The sequence below is a fragment of the Neomonachus schauinslandi genome, chromosome 9, assembly GCF_002201575.2.
Source record: "Neomonachus schauinslandi chromosome 9, ASM220157v2, whole genome shotgun sequence".
Taxonomy (NCBI): Eukaryota; Metazoa; Chordata; class Mammalia; order Carnivora; family Phocidae; genus Neomonachus; species Neomonachus schauinslandi.
This window is the reverse complement of record NC_058411.1, coordinates 93,764,846-93,784,704: the sequence shown is the minus strand read 5'-3', so window position 1 is coordinate 93,784,704 and position 19,859 is coordinate 93,764,846. Positions and strand designations below refer to the sequence as shown.

Below are 19,859 nucleotides of genomic sequence, written 5' to 3'. Positions count from 1 at the left end.
CCCCGCATCGGGCTCCCTGCTCAACGGGAGGCCTGCTTCTCCCTCTCCCACTCCCCCTGCTTGTGTTCCCTCTCTGTCAAATAAATAAAATCTTTTTAAAAAAAAAATACTTAAGGGCAATTGACAGAGTTCTCTCTCTCCCATTAACCTGAGACAAGATAATACAGTACATTTAATAATAAAACTTGCAGTATAACATGGCAATGTGAAAAATAAGCCCCACTATTTTTACGTAATGCTAGAACTTTCTACATAGAGCAGTTTGGCAATTTCTGGGACTTTTTTTTTGGTTGCTATAAACATTTAGGGGAACTAGTGGCATTAGGTGGGGTAGGCCTGGGATTTGGACACCTTACCATGTACTGGACAGCCTGCATGATTTGAAATGATGCAAAAGCATTAATAAAGATGCAAAATGCATTGAAAATCACCTCAGTTTGAGACTTTTTTTTTTTTACATATAAACACCAACTCTTGTGTGTATTTTAAGACAGAAATTTTTTAGAAAACAGTGTCTAAATCACTAATCAAAGGAAAATTGTTGTTGCTATTCAGAACTTTACCAAGAGCTGTTTTGCACTTTGAGAAATTATATTACCAATGTCAAAATCGCTCACAGTATCTGAATCAAAGTATTTGTATCAGTCTGGAGTGGAGATGGTCACATATATGCTAATTCTACCAACATACGAAAGCATATAACTACTACCTTATGTATTCGAGGGTAGCTGTATTTTACTCTTATATGTTAAAATACGTATTAGAATACATTACATTAAACATTTTTTCCTTTTGGAACACTATGCTCATTTTTTAAAATTGTATTGATAGATGAAATTACATATTATTTTGTTTCAGCATACAAAAGTCATTGTGAATTACTTTATACAAAGGGGGTCAGGGTTTGAGAACTAACTACTTCTACCTGACTTAGCCTCTATGAATCTGTTTATCTATAAAATGGGGTTAATGATACCTATCTTAGAAGATATTTATAGAAATTAAGTGAAATACCTGACAGCAGTTAGTACAGTGACAGACGAGTGTTTGATCTATAGTAGTCATTAATATAATGTCCTCATTTCATAAGTTATTTTTGAAGGTAAGATCTAGATTTATTAATATCTCTATTCTTATAGTTTCTGGCATGCATCTAGCATTCACAAAATGTTCATTAAAAAATCTACAAAGTTTTGCCAAAAAAATTCCCTTTATTATATTTGAAGGAAACGTAATGTCATTCTTAGAAATATCATGTATATCAACAAAGAAATTCTCCAATCTTGATAGCTATTTCCAATGGTGGAAATAGTGGGGAAGGAAAAATAATTAATCAATGATGCTGTATCCATTGCAGCAAACAAAACCACTTTCAAACCAAGGAGAGCGGTTGGGATAGATGACAGGACAGCTGCCTCCTATCTAATTCAGAATTCCAAAGATAACACAACTGAAAGTATAGTAGTGAGGATACTGAGATACAGTAATTTTTGGCATTTAACCCAAAATTTATATTAAAAATAGCTCAGATTTTAATTTCTTTGCTATTAAAAATAAAAAAATCAATGTAGAAACAAAAAACCCAGTTCTCAGCTCATTTGTGTCATTCTTAGAAAAATGAAAGAAAACTTAGAATATCAATCAAAATAATTATCATTGCCATAAACTTAAAATGCAAAATATTACAAAAACAGAAATAAATCCTTTTTTGTCACCTTTTGATAAAATAACCACTAGAGTTCATGTAGGTCCTAGGAGACAGACATGTAAAAAATTTTTACCTGCAAATAACAAGTGCAATAAACAGCAAACTCTGGATAATAAAGATTGGTAAATATTTCTAGAATCTATTACTTAACAAAATCAAAATATCCGGTCTCATTTGTAAGAATAAGTATTTGAGCCTCTAGTTTTTGTTATAAATTTAAGGTAAAGATTTTTAGCTTGATACACAGACACACACACACACACACTCATATACACAAATAGTACTCCATATGAAACAGTATAACTATATATGTATACATGTATAATTTTTCCTTGTACATAATTCATAACTGTATATGCACACATATACATTGTGTGTTTCTGTATGTGTATTTATCAAATTGAGAGACAACACTGTAATATCTCTTTTCAAATTCCTGTTAGAAATAACTTCTCTGTACCAGATGGAAGTACACCTTCCAAATGACTGCTCGCATTTCCATTATTTTCTTCATTAATTCGGTTTGTATTTTTTGTTATTGTACCATCAAGAGTTTACCATTCCCTCACCCATACAGCCAGCTACTCATTCACCCACATAGCAGTAATTTTCGGAGCCCCTATTAACGTACAGACACGAACAAGACTTAGTGAGGTTAGATAATTCAACCAACCATACTCTTCCCTCTTTAATGTCAAAATAAAGTGCATGTGATATTAATGGATTCAGAACAAATATAATCAACGATGTGCCCCGGTTCTTGTGATTTTGCGTAAGGGAATTTGAATATCTCTGTATTTCTCATTGATTCTATTCTTTTCATTTCTTAATTAAGTAAATCTTTAAATTTAGATCATAGATTTAGAGAAAAGTGTAAAGAGAATACAGAGAGTCCCTGCATGTCCCCCAGCCAGATTCCTCTATTATTAACATCTTCTATTACATTTGTTCTGGGTTTTTTTTTTTTTTTCCTCATAAAGACATGCTAGTTCCTACTTTATCTTTCCCAAAGAGCTTTTTGTAAATAATACTTAAAATAAACAATGTTTGCTATTATGTTTCAAGTTTAAGCTGTCAGAAACTTACATTTTTTATCTCCACAGAGTAAAGACAATTGTGGGACTGCTATTGCAAATACTGGAAATTCCACGTGGATTTTGCAATGCATATAAAACCAGACGTTTAGTTCAGGATAGTGTGGTGAAGAATCATCACATGTGGATGTTCAGCCTCTCTGAACATTCTCCTTCCATTTTGGCTACATTCCTCTTTATGTTCCTCTTCTTCCCAAGACTGAAGCTAGGTAACTCACATTCCTAGATTCCTTTGTAGTGATGGCCCAGATATTTGACCTCCATTCAAGTAAGATCTGAACTCAAAATTAAAGTGAAGCAGTGGTTCTATTCTGAGAATTTGCTCATTTGGCAACACTGGTGGCGGAGCCTTTAGTATTTTGATGTAAAGTTTCTGGTATTTAGTCTTGCGAAGCAAAAATATTGATTAATGATGGCAATGTTGTTTTCTCCAAAGAAACCCTGCGATGGAATTGGACAGTTTCTCTACAGTGGCTTCAAAGGCAGGCCCTCTGCCTTTCAAAGTCTTGAGCAACCTAACAGTGTAGGAAATAATCTGTTTCTGCCTAAAACTAATTAGAGCAAACTCTAGTTCCTTTGCAACTAAGAATACTGACGAATGCAGTAACTTTGAAAAAATGAAGGGAACTTCAATACCAGGACTTATGTGGAACTGACTGTGGAGGACATGATGGGGGCAGCCAGCGAAGATTTCATGACCACAGTCTGGAAAGCCAAGTCACTGCCAAGTGCAATAGCAGAACAGCAGGTCAAACTGTTGCTTGCTATACCTTGCAATTCTGAGCACATGCCAAGTAAAGTTTTTCTATGATGTGAATGGTTGGAGTAAAATTTAGAATGTTGCCACATGTTTATTAAGTTCGGCTGCTATCAAAAATGCACTACAGTGGAGATGCACTCAAACTAAATCCAGACAGTTTGTAAGCAGAGATGCAAGGGGGCCCAGCTATGCCCAAAGAGGCTCACTCTCCTTGTGCCCCGCAATATAAATTGACTGAGGATATCATAAATTTGGAACCCTACAAGTTTGAGAAAAGCCAGCTGCTTCTGTATATACAAAATGTAATGCACAGGTAACAAGCAAGGGTTTTTTTTTTTTTAAATTATTTATTTATTTATTTGACAGAGAGATAGCTAGAGCAGGAACACAAGCAGGGGGAGTGGGAGAGGGAGAAGCAGGCTTCCTGCCGAGCAAGGAGCCCAATGTGGGACTCGATCCCAGAACCCTGGGATCATGACCTGAGCCGAAGGAAGACGCCCAACGACTGAGCCACGGCGCCCCAAGCAAGGGTTTCTAAGTGCAACTTCAAAAGGAGATAAAATTGTGCCCCTGGGCTGTTCAAACACTTTCCTCCAGGAAGTCTCTGAGTGACAATGAAGGGAATTTAGTGGCAAAGATGAAATCAGCGGTGTTGCATTCATTCTCGCCTTGGCATGCTTACTACTTTGCAGAGGTTGAGGCAGCAACCATTAGGTCAAGAGAAAGAAATTAGAGCAGAGGAGCCGGCAGTGAAGAGTTAAAGTTTGCAGGCTCATGTGGTTACTCATAAAATTGTCTTGAAGCCCATCTCCTGGAATCTTGGTAAATTTTCCAGGGAAGAGTATTATCAAATGTGCCTCAGGCGGGCTACAGCTGTATTTAAAGTAAATGCTGCTGCTGCTGCTGCTGCTTTTTTTTTTTTTTTAATGAGAGAGAGAGGGAGAGAGAGAATCCTAAGCAGACTTCAGGCCCAGCGTGTGAGCCCAGTGTGGGCCTTGATCTCACAAACCTGAGATCATGACCTGAGCCAAAATCAAGAGTTGGACACTTAACCAACTGAACCACTCAGGCGCCCTGTAAATGCCTTAGTCTTACGCTGCTTCTGATCTTCATCATCATCAAATAAGGAATGCTTCGCTAATTTGTATGTCATCCTCATGCAGGGGCCATGCTAATCTCGTCTGTATTTTTCTGATTTTAGTATAGGTCCTGCGAAGTGAGTACCTTTTAATTATTTTTAGAGCCCTCTTTCATTTGCTTGCACTTTCCAGAGTACCTGCTTAGAGTGTGGACATTGACATATTGAGTGAGGAAGGTCTCCCCAGACGTAGAACCAATGACTTGGAGGAAAATGGATAAAAGAAATTCATCTGGAAAGCACAAGGGCCTGCCAGATTGGTTAGCCAAGTAACTACTCCTGCTGCTAGGATCAGAAAGCCCAGAGTGTCTAGTAGGTGTCTACAGGTGTCTAGTAGGATTCTATATTTGTTAATGTACCGACAATGGTTATGTCTTTCCCACTTTCCCTATTACTGAATAAGACTTTTAAATTGCTGTTGCCCCATCTTCTTCTCTCATCACAATAATACATTGGGAATTTTGGAGGAAGATGATAAGCCTTTAATTAATAAGTCCCAGGATCACAAGGAACCAAACCTGGAGCGGATGCAGAGACTACCCAAAGATCACAGACTTCAAGCTAAATGCACTAACTGTATAAAATTTTGGTATTGCCTACCTTGGAAGGGAGAGGATGAATTCATTTTATTTAAATTAAATATAGAGATAGAAAGGCTGTATATAAACGCTGAATAGTCAACGAGGTGGAAGGTGGCCCACACTATAAATGTATTTACTCAACAACCTTTCAACCCTTCCTTTTCTACTTTTATGCAGTATCTCAGCCTTCCTTCTAATTGGAGAGGACCACTTAACATAGTTCTGCCAATTAGATATAAGCCAAAGTCTTCTGATCTTCTCTGTTACGTTTTCCTCTTTTATTATTCTGGAATATGGATACAGAACAGCTTTCACTAAAGATGTTAGAACAGGTAAGTGGAATAAGCTTTGTTCTTTGATGGAATAATTTAGTTACCTTACTAGCCCTCAAATGCCTATACCTGGAATTTTTGTTGAATGAAATCAACTGCTTTTTATTAATCTAGATCTGTGGCTTAATGTGAAAGTGAATGAAATTCTTTTTTTTTTTTTTAAAGATTTTATTTATTTATTCATGAGAGACAGAGAGAGAGAGAGGCAGAGGGAGAAGCAGGCTCCCAAGGAAGCAGGGAGCCCGATGTGGGACTCGATCCCAGGACCCTGGGACCATGACCTGAGCCGAAGGCAGACGCTTAACCATCTGAGCCACCCAGGCGCCCAAAGTGAATGAAATTCTAATAAAATCAAATAGGTAAATAATAATAAACTACGAAGTTCATTTTGCTTGATTATATACAAAATAATTCAAAACATTTAATTTATGAGCTGTTACTATTTTTTACACCCGATGTGTTTTATGTCACTTAACTATTTAACATGTGTTTCATAAACCCTGACTTTTACAAAAACACACAGTTTTGCATTTCAGATGGGAAATGATAGGCTCACATACGAAACAAAATTTGACAGCAAGAGAAATATCCTTACATATAAAAAAAAATCTGTTACATATAATAGAAAAAAAAAAAAAACGTAGCCCCATTAAATCTTCCTCTACTAGACCATATCCAACCTGGTTAATTAGCTAACCAAGACTTCTGGTTTAGTTTCCTAGTTTGTGAATTTGGCTTTTTTTTTTAAATCAGTAGAGAATAAGATATTTTACTACACAAACTCTTGATAAATATTGTTAGAGCCACCGTTTTGTAGTTTTCCTTTAACTAAAAATAATTCCCTTCTTAAAGGATGGTTCATATGTCTAATTTTATGTTTTTTTTAATTGTTAAAGACTGGTTTTGTTTCCATAAGAATATGATGTTTTATTTCTTCCCAAATTAAAGGAAAACATTTCCCCCTGACTCAGGATTTTTGTGTGTGTCTATGTTTTGTTTTTAAATCACAGGTACGGTATCTCTATAGAGCCAATCGCTATTGGGCCAATTTTTTTTTTTTTTTTTGGAAGCCATCCAAATGACTAATTTCTTTGTAATTATTTATTCCAACTTTGCAAATGGTCTCAATGCAAATATTTTTAGATTTAGAGTTTCCTGGGGAAAGTCCAATATATCTCCAATGATTAAAGCAAAAAACAAAACAAAAAAAGTAACAACACAAAAATAAAACCCAGGCCTTAGCCAAGTTATCAGAGTTTAACACATTCCGAGAAAAGTTGCTTTACGTTGAGAGATGTCCATGAATTTCATAAAGTCCATAAAGTCTGAATTCGATGGGAAGAAAGAAGCCCTTCCCCATGTAATCATACTGTGATGGGAAGTCATTACTAATGTAGTATATTAACAAACAGTTGTCTGAAGAATGAAAACTGCACTTAGAGCGGCACTAGATCTAATGAAGTAAAATAGATCTCACGTGGCAACTTTGTCAGGAAAAAAGCCAATAGGAAGTGATGTGACATTAAAAATCGTGTCTATTAAAATTGTGTAAAATTATAGCCACACATTTTAAGTGTAGCAAATGAGAATTCTATATTTTAAATGGTATTATACTGGGTTTGGTTAACAGAAACATTAATAAGGGATATTAAATACATATGAATAAATGCGTGTGTGTGTGTTTGCACTGAAAGAAGCTGTAAGGGTATGTATCGAAATATAGGTGGCAGAACTAGTAAACATTTCTATTTTATTCTTCATATTTATCTGATACAATCAACAAAAGTGTATTTTAAAATATCTAGTAATTGTAAATAATCCCATTTTAACTAAGGCTTCCAGGCAGAACATTGAGAAAATCAGCAGCCAGAAACTGGCAAGAGCCATCCTGAGGCAAAGGAGCAGCCTTTTGAACAGTAATTAAATTCTCTAGTTACAGCTTAATTCTTTAAACTCTGACCCACCAAATGGAAATACTGTGAGAGAGTGTTCACATTTCCTTTTAGTGATTTATTATGAATTATGTAACCCACTTCCATTGCCATATTGATGTCTCAATTGTGCCTGATTTAAGATCCCAACCCTATTACCTCTGAATTCTATTACAGTAGATGAACAGACTCTATGTTCAAAACCCAGGGATGGTGCACACCAGCTATTCCCACCTGCATTTTTAAGGACAACTGAGTTATGGGTATCAGGATCAAAAAACAGTCCCCGACATTTCACTTTTAAGTTTTCCTGAGGTTTTTCTTTATAGTAATTGGGCATTGTAGATCCATTCTATAAATTAATGACCAAGAAGATGATAAAAATAAGAACAAGAAATCAATTATATTATTTTGAAAAAGGACAAGAAGTGAAGAGGAATTCATGCACTAGCATTGAAGGGTTGGCTGAAAGAAGCCCTTATACCATAACAGACCCGAGAACCAAAGAATAAAGTACCACCTTATAAGAAGGACCCATTTGTCTGCCCCACCTTCGAGCCCCACAGTCAGAGCATGAATATCTCAAAGTCTTATATTCTATCTTTATATCCAGTATTTTCTTCACAGATACTAATGTTGCAGAATAAAATTTTAATAGCTGTCTTAAGAATTATTAAATGCTATTAAAATATTAGCATTAATAAAAATTAATGTTAAAATAATAAAGGTAAAAAACCTTTAGACAAATACTTGTGTCCATTTTGCTGTGAAGAGAGAGACCACTTAGAGATTAGAAGATCTATATGGTATCATTTATATATGGAGTCTAAAAAAATAAACTAGTAAAAAGAGTAAAATGGTGACTATCAGAAGCTGGGGTTGGTAGAATAGGAGAGGTTTTATTTAAGGGTACAAACTTGCAGTTAGTAGACATGTAAGTCCTGGAGAGCTAATGCACAGCACAGTGAATACAGATAACATTATAATAATCATTTAATACACTGAGAGACTAAAGTCTTAATTATTCCCACCACAAAAAAAGAATTATGTGACATGAGAGCAGCACTATTGCTACAATAGTAATATTAAAATATATAAATGTATCAAATTAAGGTTTTGTACACCTTAAATTCATATAATGCTATATCTCAAATAGATTTCAAGTAAAAAGAGCAGGTAGAAAATTGGAGGACCAAATGGCTCTCTCAACAATTGGAGAAATGAATAGCTGTGTAGGAGTATGTATTATGCAAGATGGGTGCGGTTTCTAGTCACCATTTCTTTGATTCACCATGTATTTTTCCATTGCAGACACATTGTTCATTGTGTTTCTTAGGACAAGGATTTCTTTTCCCTATTCCTCTACCTGATGAACATTTACCTATCTTTCAAGACCCAGAGAAAATATCACCTCTGAGCGAAACTTCCCTGGGAGTTTTTTTTATTCTTTTTTATGTTTCAATCCCTAGTACCTGTAGCAAGTAGATATTCAAAATTGCTTACCAAAAAAATATCACAGGTTCCTTTTTCTCCACATTCTCACCACCACTTGTTATTTCCTATCTTTTTGATTTGCCATTCTGACAGGTGCAAGGTATATCTCATTGTGTTTTCTTTTTCCTTTTGAAGGCATATATATTTTTTTTTGCAGTTTTTTATAATTTTATGTTATGTTAATCACCACACATTACATCATTAGTTTTTGATGTAGTGTTCCATGATTCACTGTTTGCATATAACACCCAGTGCTCCATGCACACATGCCCTCTTTAATACCCATCACCAGGCTAACCCATCCAACCACCCCGTCCCCTCTAGAACCCTCAGTTTGTTTCTCAGAGTCCATAGTCTCTCATGGTTCACCTCCCCCTCTGATTCCCCCCGTTCATTTTTCCTTTTTTTTAAATAACATATAATGTATTATTTGTTTCAGAGGTACAGGTCTGTGATTCATCAGTCTTACACAAGTCACAGCGCTCACCATGGCACATACCTTCACCAATGTCCATCACCCAGCCACCCCATCCCTCCCACCCCCGACACTCCAGTAAGCCTCAGTTTGTTTCCTGAGATTAAGAATTCCTCATATCAGTGAGATAATATGATACTTATCTTTCTCTGATTGACTTATTTTGCTTAGCATAATACCCTCTAGTTCCATCCACGTCATTGCAAATGGCAAGATTTCGTTCCTTTTGATGGCTGCCTAATATTCCATTGTATATATATATACCACTTCTTCTTTATCCATTCATCTGTCGATGGACATCTGGGCTCTTTCCATAGTTTGGGTATCGTGGACATTGCTGCTATAAACACTGGGGTGCACGTAACCCTTCAGGTGACTGCATTTGTATCTTTGGGGTAAATACCAGTAGTGCAATTGCTGGGTCGTACGGTAGCTCTATTTTCAACTTTTTGAAGAACCTCCATACTATTTTCCAGGGTGGCTGCCCCAGCTTGCATACCCACCAACAGTGTAGGAGGGTTCCCCTTTCTCTGCATCCATGCCAACATCTGTTGTTTCCTGACTTGTTAATTTTAGCCATTCTGACTGGTGTGAGGTGGTATCTCATTGAGGTTTTGATTTGGAGTTCCCTGATGCTGAGCGATGCTGAGCACTTTTCCATGTGTCTGTTGGCCATTTGGATGTCTTCTTTGGAAAAATGTCTGTTCATGTCTCCTGCCCATTTCGTGATTGGATTATTTGTTCTTTGGGTGTTGAGTTTGATAAGTTCTTTATAGATTTTGGATACTAGCCCTTTATCGGACATGTCATTTGCAAATATCTTCTCCCACTCTGTCGGATGTCTTTTGGTTTTGTTGACTGTTTCTTTTGCTGTGCAAAAGCTTTTTATCTTGATGAGGTCCCAATAGTTCATTTTTGCCCTTGCTTCCCTTGCCTTTGGCGATGTTTCTAGGAAGAAGTTGCTGCGGCTGAGGTCGAAGAGGTTGCTGCCTGTGTTCTCCTTTAGGATTTTGATGGACTCCTGTCTCACATTGAGGTCTTTCATCCATTTTGAGTCTATTTTTGTGTGTGGTGTAAGGAAATGGTCCAGTTTCATTCTTCTGCATGTGGCTGTCCAATTTTCCCAACACCATTTGTTGAAGAGACGGTCTTTTTTCCATTGGACATTCTTTCCTGCTTTGTCGAAGATTAGCTGACTATAGAGTTGAAGGTCCATTTCCGGGCTCTCTATTCTGTTCCACTGATCTATGTGTCTGTTTTTGTGCCAGTACCGTACTGTCTTGATGATGACAGCTTTGTAATAGAGCCTGAAGTCTGGAATTGTGATGCCACCGTCTTTGCTTTTCTTTTTCAACATTCCTCTGGCTATTCGGGGTCTTCTCTGGTTCCATACAAATTAGGGTTACTTGCTCCATTTTTTAAGTTCAATTAGCCAACATATGGTACATCATTAGTTTCAGATGTAGTGTTCAATAATTTATCAGTTGCGTATTGTGGTTTTGATTTACATCTCCCTGGTGATTAGTGATGTTGAGCACCTTTTTTGTGTCTGTTGGCTATTTGCATATCTTCTTTGGAAAAATGTCCATTCAAGTACTCTGCCCACTTTTTTAACATAATTGTTTGTGGGGGTTTTTTGGTGTTGAGTTTTATAAATTCTTTACATATTTTGGATCAACCCCTTATCAGATATATCATTTCCAAGTATCTTCTCCCATTCAATAGGTTGCTTTTGTTGAGTTTCCTTTGCTATGCAAAAGCTTTCTATTTTGTGTGGGCAAGGATGTGGAGGAAAAAGGAACCCTTGTGTACTGTTGGTGGGAATGTTGGTACAGCCACTGTGGAAAACAGTATGGAGGTTCCTCAAAAAATCAAAAATAGAAATACCATATGATCCACTAATTCTACTACTGGGTAGTATTCAAAAAGATATGTGCACCCCTGTGTTCACTGAAGTATTATTTATTATAGCCAAGATATGGAAGCAACCTAAGTGTCCACTGTTGGATGAATGGATAAAGAAGATATACATGTGTACACACACACAGGAAATTTACATAGTCATTAAAAAGGATGAGATCATGCCATTTGAGACAACACAGATGGATGTAGAGGGTATTATGCTAAGTGAAATAAATAAGACTGAGAAAGACAAATACCACATGGATTTACTCATATGTGGATTCTAAAAAACAAATGAGTAAACAACAAGAATCAGATATATAAATACAGAGAACTGAAGGCTGCTAGAGGAAAGGGGTGTAGGAAGATGGGCAAATGAGGAGGAGGAGTGGAAGTTAAAGGCTTCCAGTTATGGAATGAATAAGGCATAGGAATAAAAGGTACAGGACAGGAAATAGAGTCAATATTATTATAATAGCACTGTATGGTGAAAGACAGTGGCCACACTTCTGGTGAGCAAGCATAACATATAGAGTTGTTGAATCACTATGATGTATACCTGAAATTAATGTAACATTGTGTGTCAACTATACTTAAATTAAAAAAAAATAAGTATTATAGTAAGCGTAATCACACTCTTCTTTTTTGTTACTCATTAAATATTACAAATATGCATATTCCAATTAGTGGCATAATTAGGTAGCTGAAATTAAACCATTTGTTTGAAGTCAGAAATAAAGTCTACTTTGGATATGTATTTGACATTTATTTGACATTTGAATAAAGACATTATCTTCCCAAGTCTGACTTTCAGTGGTGACATGCATTTTTTTTCTTAAACTTACTTGTCAATGAAATAAAGAAGATGTATGCCAATGACCTCTAAATTTAACTGTAAAGAGCCAGGAGCAGTGCATGTTGCCATGTTTCATGGCTGTCCTATTGTACCTCAAATATTCCAAGATCTGTGACTTATAGAAGTTATACCATTTTCTTTTCTTTTTAAAAATATTTTATTTATTTGAGAGTAAGAGAGTACAAATGGGGTGGGGGGGCAGAGGAAGAGGGAGAAGACAACTCTCTGCTGAGCATGGAGCCAGATGCAAGGCTCAATACCAGGACCCTGAGATCGTGACCTGAGCTGAAGTTACACCATTTTTATTTTACTTACAAAAGCAAGGTGTATTAGGTATGATGGAGTAATAGAGCGGGCTTGGAAAAATATCTGCCTGATTCAAATTTCAATGAGCCCTTTACTAGCAGTATGACTTTGGGCAAGTAATGCAGTTACATTGAGTCTCCATGTCTAATCTATAAAATTAGAATATCAATAATTATTTAAAGATGATTATACATGTAACACTTAGAAGGGTACTGGGCACTTAGTAGGTTTTTAATTATATCTAACTAATGCAGCTAATTCTATCACTCAAACATATAAATATCATTTGCCTTTAATAGCAAAGAACAAGTTACTGCAGATATAGGAAACAGGAAAACTTTTAATTAGTCTAGTTATCAAAACAGGAAATTGATTAAATAATTGATGAATACCAATGCAATAAAATCTGATTCAGATATTAAAAATACTATTTTAGGTGAGGGTTTATTTGGGGGCTCTCTATTCTGTTCCATTAATCTATATGTCTGCCTTTATGACAATGCCATACTCTTTTCATTACTGTAGCTTTGTAGTCTTTTTTTTTTACACCCTTAACAAATGTTTAAGCATATGGTATAGTATTGTTGACTACAGATGTAATGTTGTGGAGCAGATGTATAGAACTTATTTCTCTTGCTTAATTGAAACTTTGTGCCTGTTGATTAGTAACTTGCCAATTCCCCCTCTCCCCAGCTCCTGGAAACTACCATTCTAGGGTGTGATTCTACGAATATATTCTTTTTGATACCTCATTTAGGTGGAATCATGCAATGTTTGTCTTTCTGCGACTGACTTATTTCACTTTGCATAAAGTCTTCAGTTCATCCATGTTGGTGCATATTGTTGAATGCAGCAATTGCTAAATGATATTGCATTGTATGTATATATCACATCTTTTTTATTCATTCACCTACTGATGACATTTAGGTAGTTTCCACATCTTGGCTACTACCAATAATGCTGCAGTGAACATGGGAGTACTATTACATCTTTGAGATTCTGATTTCTTTTTTTTTTTTTTTTTTTAGGTAAATACCCAGAAATGGGATTGTTCGATCATATGGTAGTTTTATTCTCAATTTGTTAAGAAAAATCCATACTGTTTTCCATAATAGCTATACTATTTTGCATTTCCACCAGTTGTGTACAAAGGTTCACTGACAAGGGTGTCAAGACTACACAATGGGAAAGGATAGATAGGAACTTGGACCACAGAGAGGGGGTCCCATCCAACAGGAGCTTGAATCATGGAAGGGACTAAGATAATGGAGGTGCTGTCCAAGGCAGAGAAAGAAGTAAAGAAACACTATGGCTTCCCCTGTCCTCCCACCTCTGATCTTATCCAAGGGCCTCCTCACACCTAAACCTACTGAGCAAGAAAATCTGAAAATGTAAGCTTTGGAGTTTAGTTCCCTGAGATACAGAACACACTGCAGAAACTTCAGGGACTAAATGGAAGAGCCAGCATTTAGGCTAAACTTATGCAGAAAGTGCCCTAAAGAGATATGTAAAACTATATACTTAGTTAGAAGTACTTTTGTGGTTCTCATTCTTATTCCTTTCAGCATTTCTTTGATCATTCCCTGAGAGGCCTTAGCATTTGCATCTTGAGAGATAAAACTCCTATGCTAAAAGTGTTTTTCTAAATCTTACTTCAGGAAAAGAACTGATACACAATAAACATTTTTATACTAGGTAGCACAATGAGAGATTTGCAAAGAAAATTATGGTATAAAAATGCTTTGGAAAAAATAATAGTGCTTTATAGATGAACCATTTTATTATCACTAATTTTCTATAGTCATTCTTTATAAGTAGATAGATGCTTTACAGACTTAAGAAGAGGTTGAGCACCTCTTTACCAGTTTTCACTGCAATGAACACAATTCCTATTATTATATATTTGTATTCAGTGCATTACTTATTAAATGTCATTGTCAATATTTTAATGCAAACATTAGTATAGTCTACTATTAGTATTTACCGTTAAAAGATAGACACATTATTTTCTCTATATAAGTGTATCTAATTTGAATTTTTACCAATGTGGGATTATACTATACATACCATTTGGCATCTTGACTTTTTAAACTTAATATATCATGTACATCCAGACACACACACGATTACATTCTTTTTAGTGACATGATATACTGCATTATATGGATGTGCCCTAATTTATTCAGTTTATGCCCGCCCCCCCCATAGACAGTAGTTGGGCATTTAGGTAGTTTCCAGTTTACTGCTACAGCACTACACAGAATACTCTGTATGTGTATTTTTATGAACTTGTAAAACTATTTCAGTTTGACAAATTACTAAAAGTGGATTTTCTAGGTTAGAAGGCATGTAATCACATACACATCTGCATATAGATACACACAAAATCACATCTGCATTACTAAAATATCCCCCAGAAAGCATGTATGTGGTTACCCTTATAACTTTCTCTATACTGTCACAAATACTGAGTATTATCACTTTTAAATCTTTGCTAATCAGATAGGTGAAACCTACTTTTCATATTACGTTGACTTTAGGGAGCATACTTATACATTAAATGAAATGTGTATATATAATATTTGTGCAACACACTCCTCCTTCCCAGACTAGTCCACCTGAAAAGGAGGAAAAAAAGAAAGGAAAAAAAAAAATAATAGAAGTACCTTTTTCCACCCCACCTTCCCTTTCCCCTGCCCCCTGCATATCAAAGAGACATTTCAAGAGCTTCTGACTACTTCTGGCCAGAGAAAAAGGGTTCAACTAATAGCAAAAATTTATCTCTGGGAAGAGAACAGAATTAGTCACCATTAGTTTCTATGGCACCTAATTTGCCCTCACTCTTTGTTAGAAAAGAAGAGCTGCTATTCTCCCAAGAAACTCTAAAGCAATGATGGAAATGTCAGTAACAAGTTGCAGTTGTAGTAAGTGCCTGATCAGACTTTATCTGAATACCACACTTGGCAGGAGCAACAATCATAAAGGTAAATGCTATTAGCTAACAGCCCTCTCGTTCCAGATATCAGCAACACAGCATAGTTTATGGAAGACCTCTGCAGTGATCACCAACGAATTGCTAAAGAAGAGAAGAAATGTTAGGAAATCTTACACTCCAATTAGCTTTCCCACTTAAATCTAAGCTTCAATCAATGATTTAGAATGGAGTAATTTTAAGAATTCATACATAGTAACATGGGTTATACTTTAGTCCTCTCCAGAACCCTTTTGAGCTGGATAATATAGAAAATGCCAAGAGATGGAATCCAAAAGGAAAAAAGAAAAAACCAAGCCACTGCACAAACACAACAAAACACCTGACAGCATCTGTGATATTTTGGCATCTACATTAACTAACCTTTATCACTAAAACGAAAACACAAGTGCCTTGAAACTTTAAGTTGAATCTACATAATTATGAACAGCTAGAAGAAAAATTTAGCCAAACATTTGTTTTCAAAACTTCCAAAAGTTTGAGTAATAAAAATAAAACAATCCAATTTGATCAATTGTACACACAATTTAAGTTAACAGAAAAAGGACATAAAACCACTATCAACCAGATAAAAAGACTGATTATTCAGGTAAAAGTTTAACAGAGGATAGTACTTTAAATTGAATCATATGAAGTTACCATTTCCATAGGTCAGCAGAGTCGAATATCAGCAATTTCATATGACTCAATCTAGTAGTAACCAGTTTTACATAATTAAGTTTTATTTGTGTCCTAGTTTGTACTTGACATGTAAAAGAAATTCCATTAGAGGGGCGCCTGGGTGGCTCAGTCAGTTAAGCTTCTGCCTTTGGCTCAGGTCATGATCTCAGGGTCCTGGGTTCGAGTCCCACATCGGGCTCCCCGCTCCACGGAGAGCCTGCTTCTCCCTCTGCCTCTGCCTCTCTATCTCTCATGAATAAATAAATTAAAAATCTTTAAAAAAAATTATTTTCAAAAATAGCCATCTACTGCAATCACAGTCTAAATACATAATGCTTTAAAAAAAAATTTTATTGGGGCGCCTGGGTGGCTCAGTCGTTAAGCATCTGCCTTTGGCTCAGGTCATGATCTCAGGGTCCTGGGTTCAAGCCCTGCATCAGGCTCCTTGCTCAGCTGGGAGCCTGTTTCTCCCTTTCCTCCCTGCCTGTGCTCTCTCTATGTCTGTCGCTATCTCTGTCTCTCTCTCTCAAATAAATAAATATTAAAACAATATATTAAGTACCATATAATTTAACAGTGAAGTCAAGAAAGCCATGGAGATCTTCAAGATTTACTAAATTTGATTGATCTGTGTTTTATCCTTCATTCTGTGTGGACAGAGTGACAAAGGATGACACAATCTAGTCATAGTAAAAGCGCAAGAGGTTACTTTCACTGCTGATTTCAGTGCTTTAAGCAAATCAAAATACATTTTGTCCCTTTTGTCCCTTCAGGTCCAATTCTAATCAAAAGTAGCAAAGTTTCTCAGGTGGAGGAGACATAACTGAAAATAAAAAACAAGCCTATCATGAAGACTAAAGGCATTTGTAGAATTTTCATCAGGCAGGAAAACAGATACCACAGATGCTGATAAAAAAAAAAGTAAATGTTTGAGGGGCGCCTGGGTGGCTCAGTCGTTAAGCGTCTGCCTTCGGCTCAGGTCATGATCCCAGGGTCCTGGGATCGAGCCCCGCATCAGGCTCCCTGCTCCGTGGGAAGCCTGCTTCTCCCTCTCCCACTCCCCATTTGTGTTCCCTCTCTCACTGTCTCTCTCTGTCAAAAAATAAATTTAAGGGTGGGGGAATGGGTTAGCCTGGTGATGGGTATTAAAGAGGGCGCGTTCTGCATGGAGCACTGGGTGTTATGCACAAACAATGAATCATGGAACACTACATCTAAAACTAATGATGTAATGTATGGTGATTAACCTAACAATAAAAAATTAAAAATAAATAAAACAAAAAAATTTAAAAAAATAAATTTAAAAAACCTTAAAAAAAAAAAAAGTAAATGTTCGAGCTCACCAAATGATGCTCAAGTAGCATACACAGAGAAGAAAGATCTATTTTTGTAATGTCTTCAGGAAAAAAAAAATGGCATTGAAGGACTAGTAAGAAGGGAGAAATCAGGGTTAAGCAATAGTGGAAATGAAAAAGAAGGTTTATAAAAGACACTTCCATTGGTAAGAAATTAACCTTAGAAATTATCATTTGAAAATAATTATTAAGTCTATTTTTAGGCTTATTTTGTACCCAACTTTATTTTAGGAGGTCCTCTCCCTCAAAAAGCTCAAATCTTAGGTGGGAAGACAACACTAATGTACATAAAAGACATGAAAATCATTATGGATTAAAACAAAAGTGATCTAAAATACTGTATAGCTACTGGGGGAAAAAAACCATCAGTGCAAGTAGATGTGCCTAAGATGTCACATTCTTTTGAGTAATGACTTATTATATAGAAATCAATAAGCTATGAAAAATTTACAACAGTATTATGTACTAATTGGCCCCTCCAGAAACCTCTAGTGAGAGAGTCAAATGCTTAGAGAAGGCAGCAGAGGCTGGGGTTTTGGCTGTACAACCTGTAACTTCAGCAAAGTCTGAGACTCCTTTTTTCAGCTGTAAATTTAAAGATACAAATGCCTATGACACTGAGTTTCTTCTAGAATTTAAATGCTACTAGATGTGTAGAACACTGTAAATGATAAACTGCCAGAACACAAGGGTGGTAGTGACGGAGGTCACGGACATCATCACTGTTGTGGTCCTCATCACCACCACCACCATCATCATCCTAGAAGAACAATTCTGTATCATGAATTTGTAGAGTGTAAACACATCATTAATGTAGTACTGTTAATAGAGTGATGAAATTAATGTTTGTCAATGACTTTTTACTTAATTGAGGTATAACTGGCATACAATTAACTGCATATATTTAAAATGTGTAATTTACTAGGTCTGAGCACACGTATTCACCCATGTAACCACCACCACAATCAGTATAATTAACATATCCATCACCTCCAGAAGCTTTCTTGGACTTCTTGCAACCACTTCCTCTTATCCTTTCCCTTTCCCACTCCCCAGGCAACCGCTGATCTGATGTCTTCCATGATTAGTTTACTATTAGTTTTTCTATAATTTTATATAAATGGAATCAAACTGTACACTTTAATTCCTTCACTTAGCTTGAGATCTATTCATGTTGTGTACACCAACAGTTCATTTCCCTCTAGTACTGGGTAGTACTCTGCATATGTCACAACTTGCCTATCTAGTCACCTACTAAACACCCAGCACATTTGGGTGTTTAGTCTTTATCTATTACAAAGCAATCTGCTATAAATATTTGTGTATAAATCTTCATACAAGCACATGTTTTATTTTTAAGAAACCAGCAGTTTACTCAAGTGGTTGTACCATCTTATATTCTCACCTGCCATAGAGTTCCTTGCCAATAGCTGGCAACAAAAGCATAAAGGTCTAAGGGAGACAACTGGAAGTATACTATTATAAAGTTTTTATACAGTGTGTGAAGTACAATATCACTGATAAGTTGACTGTGATAATTTAAAGATATATACTATATATCCTAAAGCTACTACTAAAATAACAAAATGAGATATAACTCAAAGTAAGTCAGATGTAACTGTAATAGTTGACAGGTCCAAGAAAAAAATGCAGAGAATAAAAAAAGAGACAAAGAACTCACCCTTCAACTAATTATGGAGTGGTATTTCACTGTAGTTTTGCATTCCTGAATGATTAATGACATTGAATATTTTTCATATGAACATACTTAGCTATCCATGAAAATGTTCTGTGTGCATTTCAAATTAATGTGTACTCTGTTGTTCTTGGGTGAAGTGTTCTAAGTAGCAGACCTACAAGTAAGAGACTTATTTATGTCTTATATTTAAAATGTATTTCTTGGGGCACCTGGGTGGCTCAGTCATTAAGCTTCTGCCTTTGGCTCAGTCATGATCCCAGGGTCCTGGGATCGAGCCCCGCATCGGGCTCCCTGCTCCGCGGGAAGCCTGCTTCTCCCTCCCCCACTCCCCCTGCTTGTGTTCCCTCTGTTGCTGTGTCTCTGTCAAATAAATAAATAAAATTTAAAAAAAAAATAAATAAATAAAATGTATTTCTTATAGGGTGGATATTGTTGGAGTTTGGGTTTTTTTTGTTCAATATGATAATCTCTGCCTTTTAAACCTGGTGTTTAGACTTTTTACATTGAATATGATCACTGACATATTTAGGTTTTAGTCTATCATCTTGCTATTTTTTAATTTCCCCATTTTTTTAA

At 36.0% G+C, this 19,859-nt stretch overlaps 1 protein-coding gene and 1 non-coding gene across 3 annotated transcripts in view; both read right to left on the bottom strand.

The window, feature by feature from the left end:
- UNC13C (unc-13 homolog C) overlaps positions 1–19,859 on the bottom strand; it is a 547,141-nt gene that overhangs the window by 297,151 nt on the left and 230,131 nt on the right. The window lies entirely within an intron of this gene.
- Positions 4,681–4,786, bottom strand: LOC123325772. The gene has a single exon (XR_006540630.1). It is a non-coding gene; the product is annotated as a U6 spliceosomal RNA (small nuclear RNA).